The sequence below is a fragment of the Ictidomys tridecemlineatus genome, chromosome 2 (assembly GCF_052094955.1).
Source record: "Ictidomys tridecemlineatus isolate mIctTri1 chromosome 2, mIctTri1.hap1, whole genome shotgun sequence".
Classification (NCBI taxonomy): domain Eukaryota; kingdom Metazoa; phylum Chordata; class Mammalia; order Rodentia; family Sciuridae; genus Ictidomys; species Ictidomys tridecemlineatus.
This window is the reverse complement of record NC_135478.1, coordinates 92,473,780-92,484,652: the sequence shown is the minus strand read 5'-3', so window position 1 is coordinate 92,484,652 and position 10,873 is coordinate 92,473,780.

The following is a 10,873-nucleotide window of genomic DNA, read 5'->3' as shown; positions in this document are numbered from 1 at the left end:
GCTTTATAAGAATGAGACACATTAAATTTTTGACACTGAGGATTGGATTGGAGTTTCAGCATGCTAACTACAGGCTCCCCATTGAGCCATCCTTTCATATTTTTATTTTATAACGTCTCTGGGTATTTTTGTAAAGTCTTAACTCTTCTCAGCATAATAATTCTGTGGAGAAATGGAGTTTTTTTGAGCTTTAATTACCGAACAGCTTTCTGAATAAATGACACCAAAGATCTTTCTTTGGGGAGTCATCAATAAATATATTTTTCAGTTACTTCAGTTCATGTCTGGCCTAGGAGCACACTTCAGTGGTGCTTAGAATGTGTAAGGCCTCAGGTGTTAGCCAAATGTATAAACAGTGAAATGATTAGTATAACATGCAAAACACAAAAGTCAGCAATGAGAATTCTTTCATACTTTGGAAAACCAATATATATATTGCACCTTATACATCTCAATTGAGAGGTTTTCAAGAGTTGTTTTTTGTGGTACTGAAATTGAACCCAGAACTACTTTATTACTGAGCTCTATGTCCTTTTGATTCAAAACAAACTATCCAGGCCAACCTTGAACTTGGAGTACTACTATCAACCTGCCAAATAACTGGGATTAAAGATGTGTACCACTGGACCTGATGCATTTGAAGTTCTTAACACCATATGTAACCAGTACTAACATATTAGTGCAGGTTGAGGGTGGCTTACAGGTGGTGGCAAATTCCACAATTACGTCACCAAAAAATATTATTGGAGCTCTGGATAAAGGAGCTAACTGCTTTACTAAAGTTTAGAAATAGATCCATAGTGGGAGCCATTTATGATTTTGGATTTCCTTAAACCTTAACACTTGTCTCCTGGCTAATGTAGTTTTCACTTCCAAAGCCTTGTGCTCCTTGATGTTGGATTTTGTGTTTGAGTACAACAAGGATGTAAATTGCTGCACAGGAGACATTTCAAACAAGTGGCTAGGTGAGTCAAACCAGAGGGCTATGCTAATATTTGAGACAATCCCTGTCTCACCAAGGCCTGAGGATGCAGGTCAGGGGTAACATGCCACAGAGTTCTTTTCCAAGTACCATCACCTGCTGCAGCCTGGGTGGGCAGAAATAACCGGAAGTTCGAGCCACTTGTAGATTCAAGCAGGAACGAACTTTATTTTCGAACTCATGTGAACGCCACCCACGCAACCCTCCAGGGACTCCATGCAAGCTCAACTGGAACTCGACCAACCCACGCGGGCATCTGAGGCAGCAGGAACCGCCCCTTCTGGCAAAACGCCAGGAACTATCTTGACCTGGCCATGGCTCTCAACATCTCCCCTCTTTTGTTTAATTAAACAAGAAGTATGTGACTTAGGGACCCTGTCTGTCTTAGGTTGTCCAATACTACATATGGTTCTTACCCATCATTGGATGAGCAGACCTCAAGTTGTCAGCCTCCTGTCTTAGGTCATGGCTCTCAACATCTCCCCTCTTTTGTTTAATTAAACAAGAAGTATGTGGCTTAGGGACCTTGCCTGTCTGGTTGTCCAATACTACATATGGTTCTTACCCATCATTGGATGAGCTGACCTCAAGGCGTCAGCCTCCTGTGTTAGGTTGTACCATTGCAATTGGATCTTACCCGTCATTAACTACCGGCCCAGCATTTAGCCACACATGTGGATTGTGCTAGGGGCTGGGGATGTGGCTCAAGTGGTAGCGCGCTCACCTGGCATGTGTGCGGCCCGGGTTCGATCCTCAGCACCACATACAAACAAAGATGTAGTGTCCGCCAAGAACTAAGAAAAAATAAATAAATATTTTAAAAAAAACAAAAACATGTGGATTGTGCTTTTTACACAAACACCATAAACAACCTGCTACAAGCAGAAAGAGGAGGATACAAAACACCACGACACCAAGCCAATTGACGGCCCCTTTTGGAAAAATTGTACCACTGATGACATCATCAGCAAAGATACCACAGCACTACCACAATTCACTGCATCAACAGATAGTTCACAATGCATACAAGTGATACATAGTCCAAGCAAGTTCTGCAAGCAGTTCAAAGCAGAGGAATCCATTAATATGTACATTTCCTCCCAAAGTAAATCGACTCCTTGATTATCACTTGTTGAATTACATTTTTTTAAAGCATTCTTTTTTTTTTTTAAAGAGAGAGTGATAGAGGAGAGAGAGAGAATTTTTAATATTTTTTAGTTCTCAGCAGACACAACATCTTTGTTGGTATGTGGTGCTGAGGATCGAACCCGGGCCGCACGCATGCCAGACAAGCACGCTACCGCTTGAGCCAGATCCCCAGCCCTGAGTTACATTATTCATTGATGCGTCAGTTTATACAGTTTGTTGTGATAGCTATCGAAGATGCTGTAGTTTGGTTTTATCTTTGTCTTCACCGGCACTGGGATGAAGATAGGAATTCTGGCAGTGATGGCTAAAAAAAAATTATGTAACATTCCAGCAGACACTAAAAAAAAGCAATTTTCTAAACAATTTAGTATCCTGAATAGAATTAGATATAAGGAAAAGGAAAGGTGAAAGTAAACAAACAGATCTGTTTTGTTCACATTTTAAAACAATCCTCAACAGCTGTTTACCCAATTTAAATTAAACCATTTAAATCACGTGGATAATTTAAAAAAATATTTGGATCCATTTCTTCATGAGCGCTCATCATATATGATATATGGACATACGCACATACAGACATACAACACAAAACACAAGTGTGCACACAACACAATACATACAACACATAACATAATAGTAAAGGCCTTGTAGCTTTTTACATGTGAAATGCCCATTGCAATGCTCAAAAACTCCACAGTCAATAAATAAAACTGATCAGAAAAACATTAACCTAGGTCTATATAAGCTCAAAAAACAAAATAAAACTTCATGATGTGGGAAAGGGCAATAATAAAATAGATATTGAAAAACTCATCCTGGCTACCACCTGGGTTTGACTCTTCTTTTGATATCCCATCCTTTTTCCTGTAACTTGCATATGGGTCTGAAGGTATTCCCATAAGCAAGCCCCAGGGTTTCTTACATTTGAAATAGGCCTTAATGGTGTTCATTATTATTTAGCCTCCTAGTGTGGGAGAACCACTGTCGCAGATGTAAGGATAGCCAAACTGGAGTTCTGGATATCAGCTGTTATGGATTTGAGAAAAATCATCTTTTTTTTGGTCTGTAGAAATCGCTTTAGTTAGTCTCTGTGGAATTCAAATCAGCTGCTGTTCTCCCTGAGGAAACACACAAACAGACCCCTGACTCCAGATAATCACTGGGTCAGAACCTTTCCATTGTCCTCTTAGAATATCCTTCCAAAGTACCTTGGGCTTACGTATATTTTTTTGGACACATGTGCCTTTCTGCAGCACTAAGCCCTGATCAATCCAAATTTTAAAAGTTTACAGTAAAAAGGGTTATTTTAAGTTTATCTTTGGGGGATATATATCCCTTCCCAATTCCCACTTTTTGCTTTAATAAGTACATTTTAATAGTTTGATGAGCTCTTTCAACTATGCCTTGTCCCTGTGGATTGTATGGGATTCCTGTTATATGAGTAATGCCAAATGATGAGCAAAATTGCTTAAAAGACATAGAAGTATAGCCAGGGCCATGATCTGTTTTTAACTGTTTTGGAACGCCCACAGTGGCAAAATTTTGTAAGCAATGAGCTATAATATCTCTACTTTTTTCTCCGGCATGAAGGGAGCTCATCAAAAATCCGGAAGAAGTATCAACTGTAACATGCAAATATTTTAACTTTCCAAATTCTGGCAAGTGTGTGACATCCATCTGCCAAATATGGTTAGTTATCAGTCCTCTAGAATTGACTCCAAGATTAACTTGTGGTAAAAAGTCACACAATTTTGACATTATTTTATTATTTATCTAGCTTGTTCCTTAGTTATTTTAAAATGCTTTTTTAAAGTATTTGCATTGACATGGAAGGATTTATGAAAATTTGTAGCTTCTTCTAGCCTAGAAAAAATATGTATGTCATGTGTAGTTTTATGTGCTAAATCATTGCCCAAACTAAGGGCTCCAGGCAATCCTGTATGTGCCCTGATGTGTCCCATAAAGAATGGATCTTTTCTGGGCTGGGGATGTGGCTCAAGCGGTAGCACGCTTGCCTGGCTTGCATGCGGCCCAGGTTCGATCCTCAGCACCACATACACACAAAGATGTTCTGTCCGCCGAAAACTAAAAATAAATAAAATAAACATTAAAATTCTCTCTCTCTCTCTCTCTCTCTCTCTCTCTCTCTCTCTCTCTCTCTCTCTTTAAAAAAAAAAGAAAAGAATGGATCTTTTCTGTTAGACTTTATTTAGTGGAAAACAAAGAGAAAACAGTAGAGGAAGGGGAAACCCTACCAGCATCTTCAAGGGATACTGTAGCATTAACTATATACTGACTATCAGAAAATAAATTAAATACAGAATCTTTAAACATCACAAAAGTTTGTAATATTGCATTAAGGTCTACCTTTTGAGCTGATTGTTTGGGTACTAAAAATGTAAAAGTTTGATCAGGGAGGGGTAACTACTGCTGCTGTACCATTATTTGACCCATCATTGAATATATTTGGAGCATTCATGATAGGTGTTTTTCTTGTCATTTTTGGAAAACCCACAGGATGTGAAGACCAAAAAGACAACAAAGGATTTATCAAATGAAACATTAGATTCGCACATGATTATTGCCCAAGTATTTAACTCATTATCTAACTCATCAATTTGATCCATAGTATATGGACTAATAATTTTATTGGGAGAAATTCTAAACACTCCCTTTGCTGCTTTTATTCCTTTGAGTATTAATTGTCCTACAGCCTCAGGATACCTAGTAAGAATAGTGTTAGGAGAATAAGATAAATGTATCCATAATAATGGACCTTCTTGCTAAAATACTCCTGTAGGAATATTTTTTGTTGGTAGTACAATAAATAATAAAGGCAAACATATCAATTCTATCCAAATGCATATTTTCCATATATATTTCAATGATTTTTAATGTCTTTCTTGCTTCCGGTGTTAACATGTGGGGTGAATTTGGATCTGATGGACCTTTTAGGATATCAAATAAAGGTCCTAACTCTCCTGTTGGTATGCCTAGATAAGGCCTTATCCAATTTATGTCTCCTAATAACTTTTATTTTTTTATTTTTTTTAAAGAGAGAGTGAGAGAGAGAGGGGTACAGAGAGAGAGAGAGAGAATTTTAACATTTATTTATTTTTTCTTAGTTCTCGGCGGACACAACATCTTCATTTGTATGTGGTGCTGAGGATCGAACCCGGGCCGCACGCACACTAGGCGAGCACGCTACCGCTTGAGCCACATCCCCAGCCCTCCTAATAACTTTTAAAAGTCGTTAAGTGTTTTGATTTGATCTACTCGTATTTGAATATTTGGTGGATGGACCATGGTCAAAGATAATAGAACTCCTAAATAATTATTTGGAAAATTTAATTGTACTTTATCTATTGCTATCTCTAGATTATAATTTTTAATAAGTTTGTAAGTGTGGCATAACATTCTAGGAATATGTTTTTATCTTTGTGTGCTAATAATACATCGTCTATATAGTGAAATATTTGTAGTTCAGGATTTTGATTTCTAAGTGGCTGGATTGCTTTGTTAACATAAATTTCACACATAGTTGGGCTGTTAGCCATCCCTTGAGGGAATACTTTCCATTCATATCTCTGATCAGGACCTTCATGATTCATCGCAGGGATAGTAAATGCAAAACCTGGACTATCCTCAGGATGAATTGGAATGGAAAAAAAAAACTATCTTTAATATCTGTAACTAAAACGTACCAGATTTTTAGCAAAGCAGACAATTGAGGAATCCCCAATTGAGCAGGTCCCATAATAACCATCTCATTATTTTTTTTTTTTTTTTTTTTTTTTTTTTTTTAAATTTTAATATTTATTTTTAGTTTTCGGCAGACACAACATCGTTGTTTGTATGTGGTGCTGAGGATCGAACCCGGGCTGCACGCATGCCAGGCGAGCGCGCTACCGCTTGAGCCACATCCCCAGCCCACCATCTCATTATTAATAGCTCTTAAATCTTGCAATAATCTCCATTTACCAGATTTCTTTTTGATGACAAAAATGGGAGTATTATAGGGAGATACAGAAGGTTGTATATATCCCTCCGCTAATTGTTGTTTGACCAGGTCATGGGCTGCTTGTATCTTTTCTTTAGTCAGGGGGCCACTGAGGAACCCAGACTGGTCTTTCTGATTTCCAAGTAAGTTTTATTGTCTCAGTGACCCCTCCTGAAAACCCAATCCATATCTATCTATTTCTTGATCTACATGTATTGGTGCCACTATACTTTGTCCTTTTTCTCCTAATCCTTTTCCTTTCCTAAAACCTTGTCTAGCCATAATAGTGGGCGCGTTTGAATTGATGTTATTGGTTAATGTTAGTACTAATTGATCTAGGACATCTCGTCCCCATAAATTTATAGGAAGATGATCCAATACATATGGCTATATAGTTCCTTCACATCCTTCAGGATCCTTCCAATCTAATACCATCGCACTTCTATGGGGATTAGTTGCCACTCCTAGCCCTTGAAGCCTTTGAGTGACTAATTGTAACGGCCAATGTTTTGGTCATTCTTGACGAGAGATAATGCTAAGGTCTGCACCTGTATCCAGTAGCCCATTAAATTCATGTCCTTAAATATTTAGTTTTAGCATGGGGTAAGCTTCTAAATTTAAAGAAACTATAGCCCAATCTACACCTGTGGAGCCTAATCCCCTGGAACCTCTTTCTATAGTACAACTGGAAAATTAATCATGTAGCCTGGGTATTATTAATAACTGTGCTATTCTATCTCCTGGTGAAATTACTGATATACCCCTTGGAGAACTAGCTATAATTTTTATTTCACCTTCATAATCAGGATCAATTACCCTAGGACTTATCATAAGTCCTTTTAAAATAGAAGAATTGCGTCCTAATAATAAGCCTACTGTTCCTTGGGGAAGAGGTCCCTTTACCCCTGTGGGAATGATTTGAACTCCCATCTCTGGAGTTAGTACTGCTCTGGCGGAGGCGCAGATGTCCAATCCTGTGCTCCCTCTGGTTTGTGTAATGAGGGATCTAATGGATAATGTGTCCTGGGCACTACCCTGATGGTGTTGCTGGGTTCCTCCAATGCCCCATATATTTGTGGTCATGGGCCCCGGAACATTGGGCCCCCTGTCTGTTTTTTGGCAATGGAGCCCAATGTTTTTCTCCAAGATATTGTGGATAAACACCTGGTTCTTGTCCGGAGTACCCTCTATAGTGGTTTGAGAACGGCATTCATTAGCCCAATGTCTCCCTCTATGGCATCGTGGGCAAATACCCGGTATTCTACCCCTTTGATACCTAGTTTTGTCAGATCGTCCTCCTATGGGGCAACTCCTTTTAAAATGTCCTGTGTGTTCACAATTGTAGCATGTTTTTGGCCTGGCACCTAAAGCCTGTTGTACTGTAGCTGCCAAGACTTGCCCTTGTTCATTAATGTCTCTGCATAATTTAATATATGTGTTTAAATCTCCATGTTTCCATGGTCTAATGGCCTCCCTGCACCATCTGTTTGCTTGTTCATAGGCTAGTTGTTTTATTAATGGCATAGCTTGTTCTACATCCCCAAAGATTCTGGTAGCTGTTTGTATAAGCCTATCTACAAATTCAGCATAAGGTTCATTAGCTCCTTGTATTACCTTAGATAATTGACCTTGTAAATCGCCATGCCCCTGTAAAGTTTTCCATGCCCTAACTGCAGCTGAAGCAATTTGTGAGTATATGGCAGGATCATATCTAATTTGTTGTAGCTGACCCTCATCAGGTCCCTTTCCTAACAACATATCTAGATTTCTCTGAGGATAACCAGCTGCTGCATTTCGCCTAGCTGTCTCCGTGCAAAATTCCTGATTGGCAACCTTCCATAACAGATATTGTCCTCCATTTAGCATAGCTTTGCACATACTAGCCCAATCTGCTGGCATCATGTTCAAGTTGGTAATGGATTCAACCATGCTTACAGTGAAGTGTGCTTGAGGACCATAGGTTGTTACAGCCTCTTTCAGCTGCTTCACTGTTTTGAAATCTAAAGCATGGTGAACTCGCTGCCCTCCTGCCTCCTCAAATACAGGGCATGCTAATCTTTGAGGTCCTGTCTCAGGATCCCATCTATCAACTACGGGGGTTGAGGGCCAGTCAACATATGTTAACATGATTCCATAGATGGAGCTGTTGTTTGAATTACGCTCTCTGGTTATAGAATGGTGTTAGTAGCAGCCTCCTGTTGTAACTTCTCCCCTGATGGCTATTTCTTCTCTAAACTTTCTTCCCCTTTCTGACTATCTTGAGAGGCCTCCTCTTTTTCCTGATCTAATACGTCTTCTACCATAATCTGAACTGAAAGCTTTGGACTAGGCAAACAAAATCGTATCATCATCCACAATGGCAATGTGCCAACTGGCAAAGTTCCTGGGTTTTTCTTTTCCCTCTTCCTTAAGTGTTCATCATTATGGTGCCATTGTGAGATATTCAACAACTCCTCCTTAAAAAGCCATGGGCTACATTTTTGTATCTTATCAACGTATGCCCTAACTGTTCTTGATTTTACTGGGGCGCCTCCTTCCCTTAGCAATTTACTTAACACTCTTTCGGTTTGTTTTTTGCTAATTTCTGACCCCATATTTCTGCTGCAAAGATAACGCAACCCAACAAGATAACACAAAACAAAACCGAAACAGAATGAAACAAAAACGGAACAAAAATGCATTGTATCAATTTTCCTATTTTCTTGAAATGTATATCCCTGGTCTATTTCTATCTCTTCCTCAGGACCGAACAATTTTTCTACTATCCTATTTATTTCTAGGGGCAGGCAGCTTGAAACAGAAACATTACAAACCAAAACAAGAACACATTGTTTTTTGAAATGGTCACCCATTCTCTTGCCCTGTCCTCAGGGGCAAGCAGTTTCACTTACCCCCAAGCTTCAGGTGTTCCTCGTGGGGACCACAAAGTACGGTAGTCTGGCTGGGCACAAATAATCTGGAGGTCAAGCCACTTGTAGATTTAAGCAGGAACAAACTTTATTTTCCAACTCACGGGATAGCCACCCACGCCACCCTCCAGGAACTCCGCCAGATCTCAACCAACCCAGGAGAACTCTCTAGGAGCTCCTCGGGAGCTCAAAAATAGCGGACACCTGAGGCAGCAGGAACCACCCCTTCTGGCAAAATGCAAAGCACCATCTTGACCTGGCCATGGCTCTAAACAATCACCAAAACAAAACATTTGTTCCCAAGACTTGCATATCCGTTCTGTATTTCAAATGTTTCATTATTCAACCAGTATAAATCCTGGCAAATATACATACCAGCTTGTCACTTCCTGTATCTGACTATTAATGAGATATATTGATTTTATCTTTGACATATTCCCTACCTAGAAATAGAACATGTATTATAGTGGCTCATAAGGCTGAAGCAGGAGGATTATGAGTTCAACGCCAGCCCCAGGAACTTAGCAAAGGTCTTAGCAAAGCTCTAAGCAATTTAACAAGATGAAATATTTTAAAATGGCCTGGGGGTGTGGCTCCGTTTAAGTGACCCTAGGTGCAATGCCCAGTAGCAAAAAAAAAAAAAAAAAAAAAAAAAAAAAATCTAGCTAATTCCACTACTATTGTCACATTTTTCTTGTGCTAGTTATTGCACCCAATACCTTGTGTGCTCTTAGGTTCCCCATGGTCTCACTACCTATGCGTTGTTTTGTTATTCATTTGTTTTTTGATTTATTTTTGTAGTTGGACACAATACCTTTGTTTTATTTATGCTGAGGATCAAATCTAGGGCCTCACAGGTGCTAGGAAGCACTCTACTGCTGAGTCACAACTCCAGCCCCTCTTATGTGGCTTTTTTTTCTTTCTTTTTTTTTTTTTCCTACTATGTAGTTTTTATTTGTTTTATTTACATTGTAGATGAACACAACACCTTCATTTTATTTACCCACTTTTATGTGGTCTGAGGATCGAATTCAGGGCCTGGCTCTAACATTGAGCCACAATCTCAGCCCTCCTATGTGTTTTTAACCCAACACATTTCAGTTCAGATCTCATTTCTTCACTTCTCTGATCCACACTTTACTGAGTTTTTGTTTTGTTTTTGTACCAGGGATTGACACCAGAGGACGAGGACGGGGTTGGTGACGCGGAGCTCCGGGAGCGGCTTCGGCAGTGCGAGGAGACCATCGAGCAGCTCCGCGCCGAGAATATAACACCGAGCGACATCCCTAGCCATTTTATATTTTTTACTTTGAGACAGGTTCTTGCTAAATTGCTTTAAGTCTCACTAAATTGCTGAGACTGATTTTGAACTTGCGATCACGGGAGCCCCTGGAATTACAGGCAAGCTCTACCAAGCCTGGCATTGTTGATCACATTGTGAAGAATACCCGAGCTCCGTTTAAGAACACACATATCTGTAACTAAGGTGGTTTTTGAATTGTAGATTCATCTTTACTGCAGGCTTCCTAAGAGTACGGATTCATTTTGCTCACTCTTGCATCCTCAAGTCCTAGAGGAGGTTTGGTAAATATGTGTTGTACGTGTGAATAAACGAGAGAAACCACAGAAAACCTCATTAAATAAAAAAAAATCTAAAATAGTCTAATAATCTACCTAATTTTACATAAAGAAGGAAACAATCCCAAGAAACTAGCTTGTCTGAAGCTGGAGTTTTTTCTTCTCTTGATGCCTTTTAGCATGCACACCAGAACGCGTAATAAGTCTTGTGTCGTGCTCTGATTTCTGAGCCTTAAGTGCCTAACAGGGCCAGTC